The sequence below is a fragment of the Canis aureus genome, chromosome 30 (genome assembly GCF_053574225.1).
Source record: "Canis aureus isolate CA01 chromosome 30, VMU_Caureus_v.1.0, whole genome shotgun sequence".
Taxonomy (NCBI): domain Eukaryota; kingdom Metazoa; phylum Chordata; class Mammalia; order Carnivora; family Canidae; genus Canis; species Canis aureus.
The window spans coordinates 29959653-29971625 of NC_135640.1; the positions used below are offsets into that span (position 1 = coordinate 29959653).

The 11973-nt window shown below is 38.0% G+C and overlaps 2 protein-coding genes and 1 long non-coding RNA gene across 9 annotated transcripts in view; 1 reads left to right on the plus strand and 2 right to left on the minus strand.

Annotated features, from left to right (window-relative positions):
* The window catches only part of KRTAP24-1 (keratin associated protein 24-1), a 23332-nt gene extending 22725 nt beyond the window's left edge, over positions 1-607 (minus strand). Inside the window, exon 1 of the mRNA XM_077878941.1 lies at positions 493-607. The gene's annotated coding sequence lies outside the window, so the exon portion shown is untranslated. The remainder of the gene's footprint in view (positions 1-492) is intronic.
* KRTAP25-1 (keratin associated protein 25-1) overlaps positions 1-628 on the minus strand; it is a 15038-nt gene extending 14410 nt beyond the window's left edge. For 3 of the 7 annotated variants that reach the window (XM_077878943.1, XM_077878950.1, XM_077878946.1), the window contains exon 1: positions 493-611. The gene's annotated coding sequence lies outside the window, so the exon portion shown is untranslated. Of the gene's footprint in view, positions 1-492 lie in introns of all 7 variants that reach the window. The other 4 variants (XM_077878945.1, XM_077878944.1, XM_077878951.1 and 1 more) reach the window with 3 other exon arrangements.
* Positions 1-11581, plus strand: part of LOC144301823 (uncharacterized) — a 25555-nt gene extending 13974 nt beyond the window's left edge. The window contains exon 3 of the long non-coding RNA XR_013368710.1: positions 10370-11581. This is a non-coding gene — a long non-coding RNA (uncharacterized LOC144301823). The remainder of the gene's footprint in view (positions 1-10369) is intronic.
* The last annotated feature ends 392 nt before the right edge of the window (positions 11582-11973 follow it).

Here is an 11973-nt window from a genome sequence, read left to right on the forward strand (position 1 = left end):
AATCAAAGAGATTTGTTTATTTCATCTCTTTATCAGTTTATGCCATAGGCTTTGGGGATTTCTTTTGTCAAATAAGCTACCATTTAATAACTTACATTGTGATATCATTCAGATACCAAAATAAAGCCCTTTCTCATATTTGCATCATTTAATTTTTGTAGCAGCTTTCAGAGGCAGGATGGCAGGTTTGTTTCCCTGATGAGAAGATAAATTTAAAAATGTATTCAATTTGTCCAAGTCACAGAGTTATTAAGAAGCAAAGCTGAGTCTCTAAGCCAGCTCTTACAGACTCTTAATCAGTATTTTTTAGTATTTCCCTCAAGCATAAGCCATTGTTAAAGGTGATTTTTTTTTCCCTTTGAATATGGTCAGAGAGCAAAATAATATGTTACCATACTGTTTTTGAATGGTAAATAGCACAGCCGTAGCCTGAGAAACAATGATGCCTATATACTTTGCTAGGTAGCCACCCCCTCATATTTCTCTACTTACACTCTAGGAATAAGAATGGAGCAACTGATTGTAGCTTCACTTATATTTCATTTCTCAGGAATACAGTGGGCTTCATGGTGAGAAATCTTGTTGTTAAGCTTCCAACATACCACCCAGATGTATCCAAGCAAAGAAGAATTTAACATTTGTGACAAGACAATCCATGGTTCTATTTGTGATGAGTGGACAGTAGATTAAACACACCAGTAGATGGGTATCTCTCAATGTCTTCATGAGTTTTGGGAGCTATTACTTCAAAAACCACACGATTTCCTACTTTTTAATAGAAAAATTATCGAAAACCAATGCATTGTCAGAAAGTTGAAATGGGGCAACTTGTAACATCACTCTGTACCAATATGTACACATGTGACTAATTTACAAACACTAGTGAATAAAACACTGAGAAAAATATAACCTTCTGTATATAATATATACTTCTCTGTCAAATTCTATTTCTATTTAAACTCCCAGGATGCATACTCTTCAGTAACTGGTACAATTAATTAATTCTACAATACCACTTTGTAAATATTTTTCCCAGATGCAGAAGAGTTGATGGAACTTCAACACATACTAATTTATTCTGAGGGATTTACACATACATTTAATTCAATAATCACTGAATGCTCTTTCACACGTACACCCCACAATATTTAGTTAACAGTTTTTATATTTTTAACCACAGTGGCCACTTGGAGACCTATCAACAAGATTACACAACTTTAATTACCTGCCATCTTTGAGAGCCATAATTAAATAGAATAAACCCCAAGTACTGTCCTCCTTATCGAAGCCTGTGAACTACCACTGAATGATGTTTAATCCTTTCTGCTCTTATGCCCATGAGAGCCTCAGAATTAGAGAATGACTTTAATCAGAGTAGTGCATAAATGTTAAAAATATTGATGTTTAGGATTACCAACATCCAAAAGTATCCAAAGAAAATAGTAGAGCATAGTATCTGACACAACTTTGAATTGAATAAAACTGAATAAAACCATGAATAAGTAAAAAAATCACTTAGGTTACATTTGCCATTCTTTATTGAGTGGACAGAGACCTTTCATTAATTAAAAACATTAAAAATTCAATATAATCAACAAATGAATTTTAGCAAAAGCCATAGTTATAGTACTTGAGAAAGCACATTTAGTAAGAGTTAAAGCATGTGTTTTTTCACATTCTGGAAGACATGCAAACAAAAACTGAGTTAGAAATTGTCATGTCCAGGGATGCCCGGGTAGCTCAGCAGTTGAGCATCTGCCTTCGACTCGGTGTGATCGTGGAGTCCTGGGCTCCTTGCATGCAGCCTGTTTCTCCTGTTTCTGCCTCTCTGTGTCTCTCATGAATAAGTAAACAAAAAAATATTTTAAAAAAAAAAAAGAAAGAAAGAAACTGTTATGTCCAGGAACATCTTGAAACAACTGGTACCAAAAAACTCCCCCCAAAAACTATTGATCTATTATCTATCTCTTCATCTTCAGAAGAGTTTTATAACTGATATATGGAAAGACATTTTTAGCAAGAAATCCCAATCCAAATACTGATTCTACTCAACCAAACTTACTGGAAGATAAGTGATGCCAGTGTTTCAGATGGGACATGAGCTTTAGAAATTGCCAGATACACTGGCCAGAGGTATAAAGTTACTGGACAATAAAGTTAGTGGTTGGCCACTGCTAGGCACTAAATGATTCCAACAACAGAGTCATAGATTAAAGGGAAGCCACTTACCAGATATATAGTTCTAGAGACCTAGAAGAAACAGGAGAGGGAGATCAGGGGGTGGCCACTATTAATTGGGACCTTGAGTGTCTGGTGTTTGTTGGTATGTTGGTTCACAATCCCCTCAGGACCTTCCCTGGTGTAATTTAAACCTAGGCCTCATACTCAGAGAGCAGGAACAGACTGAAGAAAGAGGTACAACACTCCAGATTGGTAGGTATCAGGTTTAATGAGCAAGAGAACCTACTTACTAGGCTTGTCTTGGGCATCACAAGATGAATAGATTCTCTGCACCCTCCCACAAAATTTTAAATTTATATAGAGGCCTTAATTGAGTTTAGTCACATATACCACCTAGATAGTCTCAACACTGCATATCTATCTCAAGACTGTCCTTGGGGCAGCTTCTAGGATCAGGGAAGGCAAGCAAAATGCACATTCCAAGAACAGAGAAGAAAGTGAGGAGTCTCCAATTGCCCATAGCTAGCTCACAGGTCAACTGGCAGTCATGTCTTTTTGATGACCTCTCCCAACACTCTACCCCTCTACAATATCTCATCTTCTCTTCTGCAGTGTGCCCTGAGCTGTTAGCAAGAAGTTTCACTAGCACGGGGATGGTTCATTTGATGGTTATCTGACTGCACTGGAGACAGAAATCACAGTACCAATATAGGCACAGACAAGACAAAATATAGGTTAAGACAATATTTCCCAAACTCAGTGACAACTCTTCTGCCATAAGCCTCATGATCCAAACCATTGATTTATTAAGTTCCCTAGTCTGGGGATCAGATTACCCAGGGCTTTCATTTGTGTTTTATATGATTTCATAAAGACAACACATTAACAAACTCATCAGGTATAAACACACCACACTTTGTTTGGTTAGTGGCAGAGACGCAAGGAGGCAGTGAAAATGCCCAGGGCCATTCTATTTTGGAAGACAGCTTCTCTTACAGACATTTCAGTGTTTGATAAGGACACATTTTGTTGGCTATCATTCAAGTAAATGGTAAATTTAGTAAGGGCTATAACATTCTCCAGGCCAATGGAGGAAACAGAGGTGGCAGCAAAATGATTATACCAATGAGAAATAGAATATGTCCATATGGCCTTGAGGAGAAGGAGGCTGACAGCTCTAGAAACTTGACTTGGTTGTATATATTGTACATCCTGACCAGGGGAGGTAGCATTGTCAGGGATGAGGAGATGGGAATGGGGTATGCCAAACTAGAATTCCCACCTTTTCTCTCTTTTGATGGTGCTTGTTCCATTTCAGGTATAATGCATTACAACATATCTAGTTTGTATTTCAATCAGATCCCAGTGGAGATTCAGTAGTACCCTCTCTTCTAGGGGCACAAAAGTAACTCACCCATTCCAGTAGGATGTCCCGTTGTGAATTCTACTAAATGATTCTTTTCTCAGATGATGGAGCTTAGTGTTTTCTGCAGCATAGCGTATTGATCCATGTTAAGAGTCAGGCCAGTGGTTATTTCCTGCCATTTCTATATCTTTATGGTCCTGGGTACTTTGGCAGGAGTCCCCTATCTGGGGGGCAGGCCTACTGGTTGATCAAATATATCAAAGCCTGGGATAGTACTTTAGTCCACCCAGCTGAGGTGGATTTACCTGTTAGCAATTTAATCCACTGTTTGTTTGTTTTTCAGTAATCTCTACACCCAACAGGGGCCTTGAATTTATACCTCGAGATCAAGAGTTGCACAGCTGTTTTAATATTCCATTTTTTTCCCCACTAACTTTGCTTCTTACAAGTTATAAGGGAGACAGAACCTCCATTCAGTGTCGTGTTCTTTGTCCAGTCTTGCATATTATGACCTTTGAAATGTGACCCCCAATGTGACTTATTTGCATGCAGTAGCCAGTGTTTCTAACCCCCTAACAGCAACAAAGGAAAGCTTGGTTTAGGCTAGATGCAGTGACCACACAAACTAGAGCATATTTAGAACCCTCACTTAGAGGAAGGGGTCAATATAACCAATTGCCAAAACCTCTTTAGTTGGAAACTCTGGTAGGTGGCTTCAGATTATTTTGGCAATTGCCTTGGGCATTGTTTAGAATACACATGAAATTCTGTTATTAAATTAACCAAGTGATTGTATTTCAAGGCCCTCCATCATCTTTGACAATATACCACCCCACCCAGGTATTGCAGTTGCCACTCTTTCTATGCGTCCGATCTGCTATATCTGCTAAAGGGTCAGTTGTTAGGGCTTATGCTCTAGTTAAGAGATCAGCTTCCTGATTACCAGGGAGTGTCAATGCCTTATGAGCTACGAAGAGGAAGAAAGTGAGGATTACCTCAGGCTTCTGCAGGTGAACCCAAATGTCCCTCCACATATTTCAATCCCACAAGGGCCTATTCAAGAATCATCCACCCCTTCTCATATCCAAGCCACAGGATTAATCTCTTTATAACTGCGTGTCACGTGTCCATGTGAAGGGTTCATGGCCAGGGCGCAGGAGTGATCACCAGCCAAACCACTCTGAGTTCAACCCATTGGCTGCTATGGTTGTTCCTCCATGAGAAGCTCCACCTGGAGGAACACTGTGTACACTTGCTCTATGGGGTCATGTGGAGGTTTTGTCCCCTTCTAGACTGGGACAATATCCTAGGAACATACTCACTCCTCTTGTTATGTCTCTGTCACAGTGCCCGATCCATAAACTTTAAGAGCTATGGAAACATCTAATTTAAATGATAGCCTTGTTTGGGAGATGTCCAGAGCTTTAATCTGCTTCATTAGTAGTTTTGCTTTCTCAATAGTGGCCTGCTGCTGTGATCCCCAGTCCCACATGTCCCTTTCTTTACCCAGAGGCATAAGGGACAAAGGCACCATTGCAGGGAGGGAACAGAGTTATTTAAAAATCCCAAGTCCCTACAAAAACTTGTATCTCCTTTACATTCTTAGGGGTTGGATAGGCTTGTGTCTTATCAAATATAGCTTCTGGAGCAACATATATCTTACCTGCTCAAATAACTCCCATAACCTAATGGTAGTACCTGGGGCTTGAATTTTCTGTGGGCTCACTACCCACAGAAAATGGTAGTACCTGGGGCTTGAATTTTCTGGGGCTCACTACCCACCTCCTTGCTAATGTTCCAGCAAAACCTTCATAGTGCCTTGCAGCAGAAGGAAGTTTTCACATGTTACCATTGTATTTTCCTTGTGTGGGGATAAGTCTCAGGCTACAATCCCACAACAGATGGTAAGGTGTGCAGGTAGTCTTGAGGAAGCGCTTGAAAGATTCTTTATTGTCCCTCCTACATGAAGGCAAATCGATCTTAGTTATCAGAAACTTGTCAAAAGTCTTTTCCATGAATCTCCTTGAAGAAGAAGTGTTTTTGTGGGAACACCTTTGCCAAAGCATCAGAGTAAAACAATAAGTGTCTACAAAGGACAAAAGATTTAAAAATGACCATGGTTAAAGATTTGGCAAGAGTTCATTATAAGGCAATTGATAAGAGAATTTGCTTATTTCTGTGGAATACATTTTAAAATTATGATTGATAGTATTATACCAGGACATATCAGATTTTTAGAATTTTATGTAAATATGCCCTAAAAAAGTTTAGCATCACTTCTTATGTTTCCCATGAAAATTAATGTATACAAAAGTTACACAGTTGTAAAAAAAATAAAATAAAATAACTCTTTTAATAGAGAAGACTCCATTTTCTTAAGTAATCAAAGACCAGATAAAGACAAAACACAGAATCTTTGTTTTCTAGGCAGATTACATTAAAGGTAAAGAAAATTTTTGATTACAGTTTCCAATTTAAAGCAGAAGAGTAATCTAAAAAACTTTGCCCTTTTATCAGAGAAAACCAAATTCTCATTTTGTACCAGTCTACTTTTGATATTAACCCCCTACTTTTTTCTTTTTAACTTAAATAAATCTGTTCCAATCTTAGCCTGACTATGCATAAAATTCCTTTCTCAATATTCCTTTTCCATAAAACCTTCTGCGACTTTATATATCCATTCAGTTTTTGCCCTGTCCTCTTTATCCATCCTGGAACAAACCACTTACTTTAGGAAAAATTACTTTCTTTACCGAAAAATCCTTATGTCCTAACTCTTTCTTTACCCAAAAATCAGCTTCTATTTTTCTTACCTACTTTCTATATACTATCATTTTCTTTTACCCTTATCATTTTAGTAGTTTTGAAAAAACCTAAGCTCTTTTATCAATCAATTTTGGCAATACATTCAGAAGTAGAAAAACATCATATATACATGATAGGCGTGTCTAGATGCACCTAGCACAAACAGAAACAGCATGAATCAGGTGCCCAGTCACAGGGCTAAAGCTATTTACTGATATTTCTGGTCTGATGGAGGTTGTGGGCCTGATTATTTTGGTCAAATGAGCTTCTACAATAATCTATTTATAAAGCTTCATGTCCCACCCCGTTTTCTTGAGTCTTTTTGGTCAATGTATAGTTACCTGGAGTGTTTACATCTCAAAGACATGATAAGATCTACAACTCCAAAGGATAGAAAAAGAATGTAAGTTTTCTCCCAGGTGTTTGGGGATAAATGCCATTTAAAACTTTCCTTTGGAGCAGCTGTAAATGACCTGGGGCATTTTGCTTTATTTCTCCATTAATCTCCACAACATCCTGTTCTTCATTCTCATTATTTTCCCTGGGATTCTGCTTCTTAGGGTCCCAATCAGGCTTTGTCCCAAATTCTCAGACCTTAACCCCCTAGCTTTGTAAAATGACCCACTAAGCTCTCCATCTGATTCTTATCTGCCAGCCCTGAAGCCAATTGAGTGGGAGATACCCACAAGTCTTTCTTCAATTGCTCTTCCTACTTTCTAACATAAGTTTTGGCCTTTGGTCTGGCATCAGTGTGCAGCCAACAGTAGAGGCCGGCCGCTGTGCAGCCATGCTCTCCCCTTCTTTCCTGTGCAGCCATGCTCTCCCCTTCTTTCCTAAGGAACTGCTCTGCATAGTTCCTCAAAGAAGTGCATTAGGCTAGACAGCATTTTCAGGGTGTCCCCATACTCATGCAGTGATCCACAAACATCCAGCAAATGGGTCACCCCTCTCAGAAATTCCTCACCGATGCCTCTTTCACAAGGCCTATTTATTCTGTCTCCTGGCTGGCTCACCAGTTGCCAGTTCCCAACCTTCCTGGGAGCTTCCTGGTTGAAATCTCCAACTGAGACCCCCTAAGCAAAAGGCAGGAAGACATCAAAGAAAAGGGAGGCCACTCCAGGTTGACAGCAGAGGTGACTTTCCTATAAGGCTTATCTTGGCTGCTGCAAGATATATAGACTCTCTGACCCTGCCCATGAAATCTTAAAATTTTATCTAGAGGCCTTAACTGAGTTCAGTTAGATACTCAGCTCAGAGGCCTCAACATCATATTTCTATCTCAAGGCTGTATCCTTAGGACAGTTTCAGAGAGTGGGGAAGGCAAATGGAATGGACAGTCCACAGACAGGGGAGGGGATGGGAGCCTCCAACGCTCTCCAGCTTATGGTCAACTGGCAGTCATATCCTCTCGATGACATCACCCAACAGGGCAGATGGCCTGAACTGAAGACACAGAAAGTAATAGAAACAAAGTCAGTTTCTGCAGGGACATACGGCAATTAATAAAAGGACATCAAGTTGCTGGGTCATAGTTACCTGGTTGGCAGTTGGTGGGCTCACCACAGTGCTCTTGACTGTAGTCCAGAAACCAGGTTGGCAACTATTGATTAAACAGAGGCTACTTCCACAGACTATTCTTCTAGAGCAGAGGACAAGAGATCTTTAAAAAAAAAAAAAAAAAAGTAATATAGTGATGACTCCCAAAAGAGATGGGGCTACCATTTCCAGAGCAGCAGTTGTTGAAAGATGTGAAGTTATCAGAGGGAGTTTCAGAAGAATTATAGAGACTCTCTCAAATGTGATTGTTTCCTGTTAGGCAAATTTTCTATATATCCTCTCTGCTTCCTGGCAGTTCCATACACACACTCCCTTCTGTCTTGCTGAGATGCTTTTACCTGACAGCATTACATTAATGGTTGTCCAGATGCCAGTGAAAATACCCTCCAACCTTGTCATAAAGTCTTACTTGTTTTTTTCAAATATTTCTGTCCCAGATATTTACTTTCATTCTTCCTATGACTTGCAGCAAAGTGCAGGGTCAGAACTAGCAGAAAGGGAATTCCTTCTCCACAGTCTAGTCTAAGAGGGGAGGGAGAAACATAAGTATTTGCATCTCTAAGTGGTCAAAGACAAGGCAATGGGCTTACAAAGCAAGAATGACTAGTCATCTTTGATGTTATCACAATTCTGGTTATCAGCAAAATGAGAAAAATATATACGATGTGGTGGAATTTTATAAACAACACTTTTCAAAGTGAAATATTGCATTTATTCTAAAACAAAAACCAGGTTATATCTACATGTAAATTCTCCATTAAAAAATACTGGCATATAACAGTCCAAATAATTAGAACACGCACTACCTGAGGTGAAGTGGCTTTGAAAGGCCTGACAGACTTTGCAAATGTTTCCATAGATCCCCATAACAACGAGTGAATCCATTAGGGTTTGTTTGGAGGCTTGCCCATATTTCTGCTTTATTTCTGTTTAGTTTATTATTTCTTTTAAAAAAATCTAACATAACCAAATCGTGATATATTTTAAAAGCTCTTGATATGTGTTTCTAAATCCAATTTTTTAAAAAGATTTATTTACTCATTTTAGAGAGAGAGAGAGAAAGAGAGAGAATGCAAATGGGGGAAGGGGCAAAGGGAGAGAATCTTCAAGAAGACTCTTCCATGATTTTGAAGCCTGACACAGGGCTCAGACTCATGACCCATGAGATCATGACCTGAGCTGAAACCAAAAGTTGGTCCTTAACTGACTGACTCACGCAGATGCCCCCCAAAGCCGCATTTCTAACACGGTAGATTATTAGACTTACCGAATGCTCAGTACTATGGAGTATTGTTACTATTATTTGTTTTTTGCCAATTTGATAAGAAAAATGGTGTTATTATTGATCTAATAAAATTTTGGGGTAACTGATGAGATTTCCTATTTTGGGATATTTGTATTAATAACTAACTTTCTAGTTTTTGGATCTTGATTGTCAGTTTTAACATCATTTGTTAAACATATTTCATAATATGAGATTCTCTTATTCTCTTAAGAACCCAGAAGAACATGAGCATCTAGAAAAGGTAGTTTAGATTATTTATTGACAAATCCAACTTTGCTTTGAAAAATATGGTGAGTTTTTAGGGGGAAAACTAAAGCAGATTCCTGGACCTATGACTTAGAGGCTTGTATTCTTAGTCATAATTGGCTCCACGAACCTGATTTATTTTTGCAGATGCCTCTACAAACCTGGTTAGGGACCTACTGGACAGGAAAATTCCTTAGGCATTCACCAATTCTCAAAGTCTATAATCAGCCATGCCTAAATAAAATAAAAACAAACCCACTGCATTCCAGATTTTAAGGAACTCTTTTCCATTTTAAAAAGTTTATTGCTGGTAAAAGTTCTCATAGAACGTTCTGCAACTTTTAACTTTTCCAGACTTTTCCAGAAAATGTCCCCCTCACCCCCCAGTCAAATTGCTTTGCTGTTTGCTGGGTAGATTGTACAGCAATACATTGGATCAAAGCTTTATGGAGATCTGCTTCCAGATGCCAAAGCATCAACATGGTGACAATACTGCTTGTTTAGAGACATACATGATTCAGAAGTTTGTCTATCCATGCAAATAAATCATGTCCAGTGTATAATAACAACTCAAAAATATCTGTTGAATACATGATGTTGAATAAATTGCATTTGGAGATACAATGTTAAAGATATATGTGGTAGCCCACCAACATAGTTTGAGATTCACCCCTGGGCCATCTTCGTTTTTTCCTTTCAACCTCTCCCTCTTTTTATTTCTTTTTCTTCTTTTCCACCCTCTCTGCACCCGACTGTAAAGGAAAAAGAAGTGTTGTATGTTACTGCACTTTCTTCCTAATAATAAATGGAATAATGGAGAATAGGTTTCTCTACAAGAAACAAGATGCCAAGTATGATTTAAAATATAGCAGTCTTTTCACCCTGCAGCTGAGAAAGTTCTATAATCAATTCATAAATGTGTATTACAGATATATCTTGTAGGCCATCATCACCTCCAGAGATACAGCTTATGCTGACTTGACAATCCTGGATATTTATCAACCAATACGAATTTCATAAAGAAAATGGAAAAGGCTCTTCTATTAATGAAAACGAAGGCTCATCAATACAACTGCTGATGGAGTAAACAGGAGCCGGCAATGTGTTATGTGTGGGCCACCTAATATTTCCTTGAGTGTTCTCTCTTTTCCTTTGAGTTGTTAGATCTGACAATGGTCTATTTACATTGGGAAACAGAGGTAGTTTGCACTTGCAAATGGAATTAAAAAAAAAATAGAAAAGTGGATAAGCAGCAAAATATTTTTGCGTGTCCTTTCAATGTGCCTCTGAAACCATTGGCTTTAAGTGTCTCAGTTGCTCCTCTGAAGGTTCAGTACACAATTCCTTCATTCCTTCCTTAATGAGTAAACTCCATTTCCTTGGATCACAGAAATAAAAATATTTTCACATTTTCAGTGAAGTTCTGATTTGAATTCAGAAGAAAATCTAGTCTGCTCATCTAAGTATGTCCTATGCCATGGTCCTGACAATCTTTTCTTTCACCTCTAAATAATTGTCAAAGAGGCAAATAATCAAAGAATAAAATTTATTATTTTAAGATTTGTTTCTTTTTTTTCAAGGAATCATAGTGTCTTTCATCTTTGGATCAGAAAATAAGACAAAAGTAGAAGAAATACAAAACTAAGACCCCTGTGATCCTGTACTCACTATGAATGAGGATATTTTACACATTTATGTCTAGAGTCAGATGATTAAAGAGACTTGTGCATCAGAACCTGTGAGCTCCCATAATTGAATTTTCTATTGCTTTAAATTTTCACATGGGCTTATTTCCTACAATCCTTTGAATGTAAAACGTTTTGTTTAAAAAAGGACATGTTAACATTTTGCTAAATGATTTGACATATACATTGTGTCAGAGCTGGTCAGCAGACCTGTGATTAAGAAAACAAAACATAGTATATTCAACACTGCATTGGTTCACAGGTATAATTTAAAAGGCTTGACACTATTATGCAATATAATGCAACGCAATATAAAATAACGTAAAAGGCATTAAATACTGATATGGTGTTTATCATTAACTTCACATTTAGATTAACAGCATGAGACATTAAGGAATTTACTAAGAGGGATTAAATATGCTTTTTGGAGGTATATAGAGTTCAACGATCTTGTGATTAGATTAAATTTTTATTAAAAAGTATGTTTGGATGAGTTTTCTAAAACTAAGAAATTCTAGTACCTGATTGAAAGATCTATATATCAGATGTCTGATTTGCAGCATTGTTTCTCCAGGTTCAAGTGAGGGACCTTTATCAGAGCGGCATGCTTGACATTAGTGTCCACAGAAGTGCTGTTCCTCAGTTCACTTTGTTGGAATACAAACTGGGAAGATTTTCTGTTAGTTCATCCTACAACTTCTCAATGGCATCATTTTTTATGCATGACACAATATGTAGGCTCCTTGTGTGATTAAGTAAACTGCCTTCTTATAACATCCTGGAGGCCCAGATGTCACATAAAGGGCATTCATCCGCTGGGAAAAGGTCACTGCTTTCCACAATGTAAA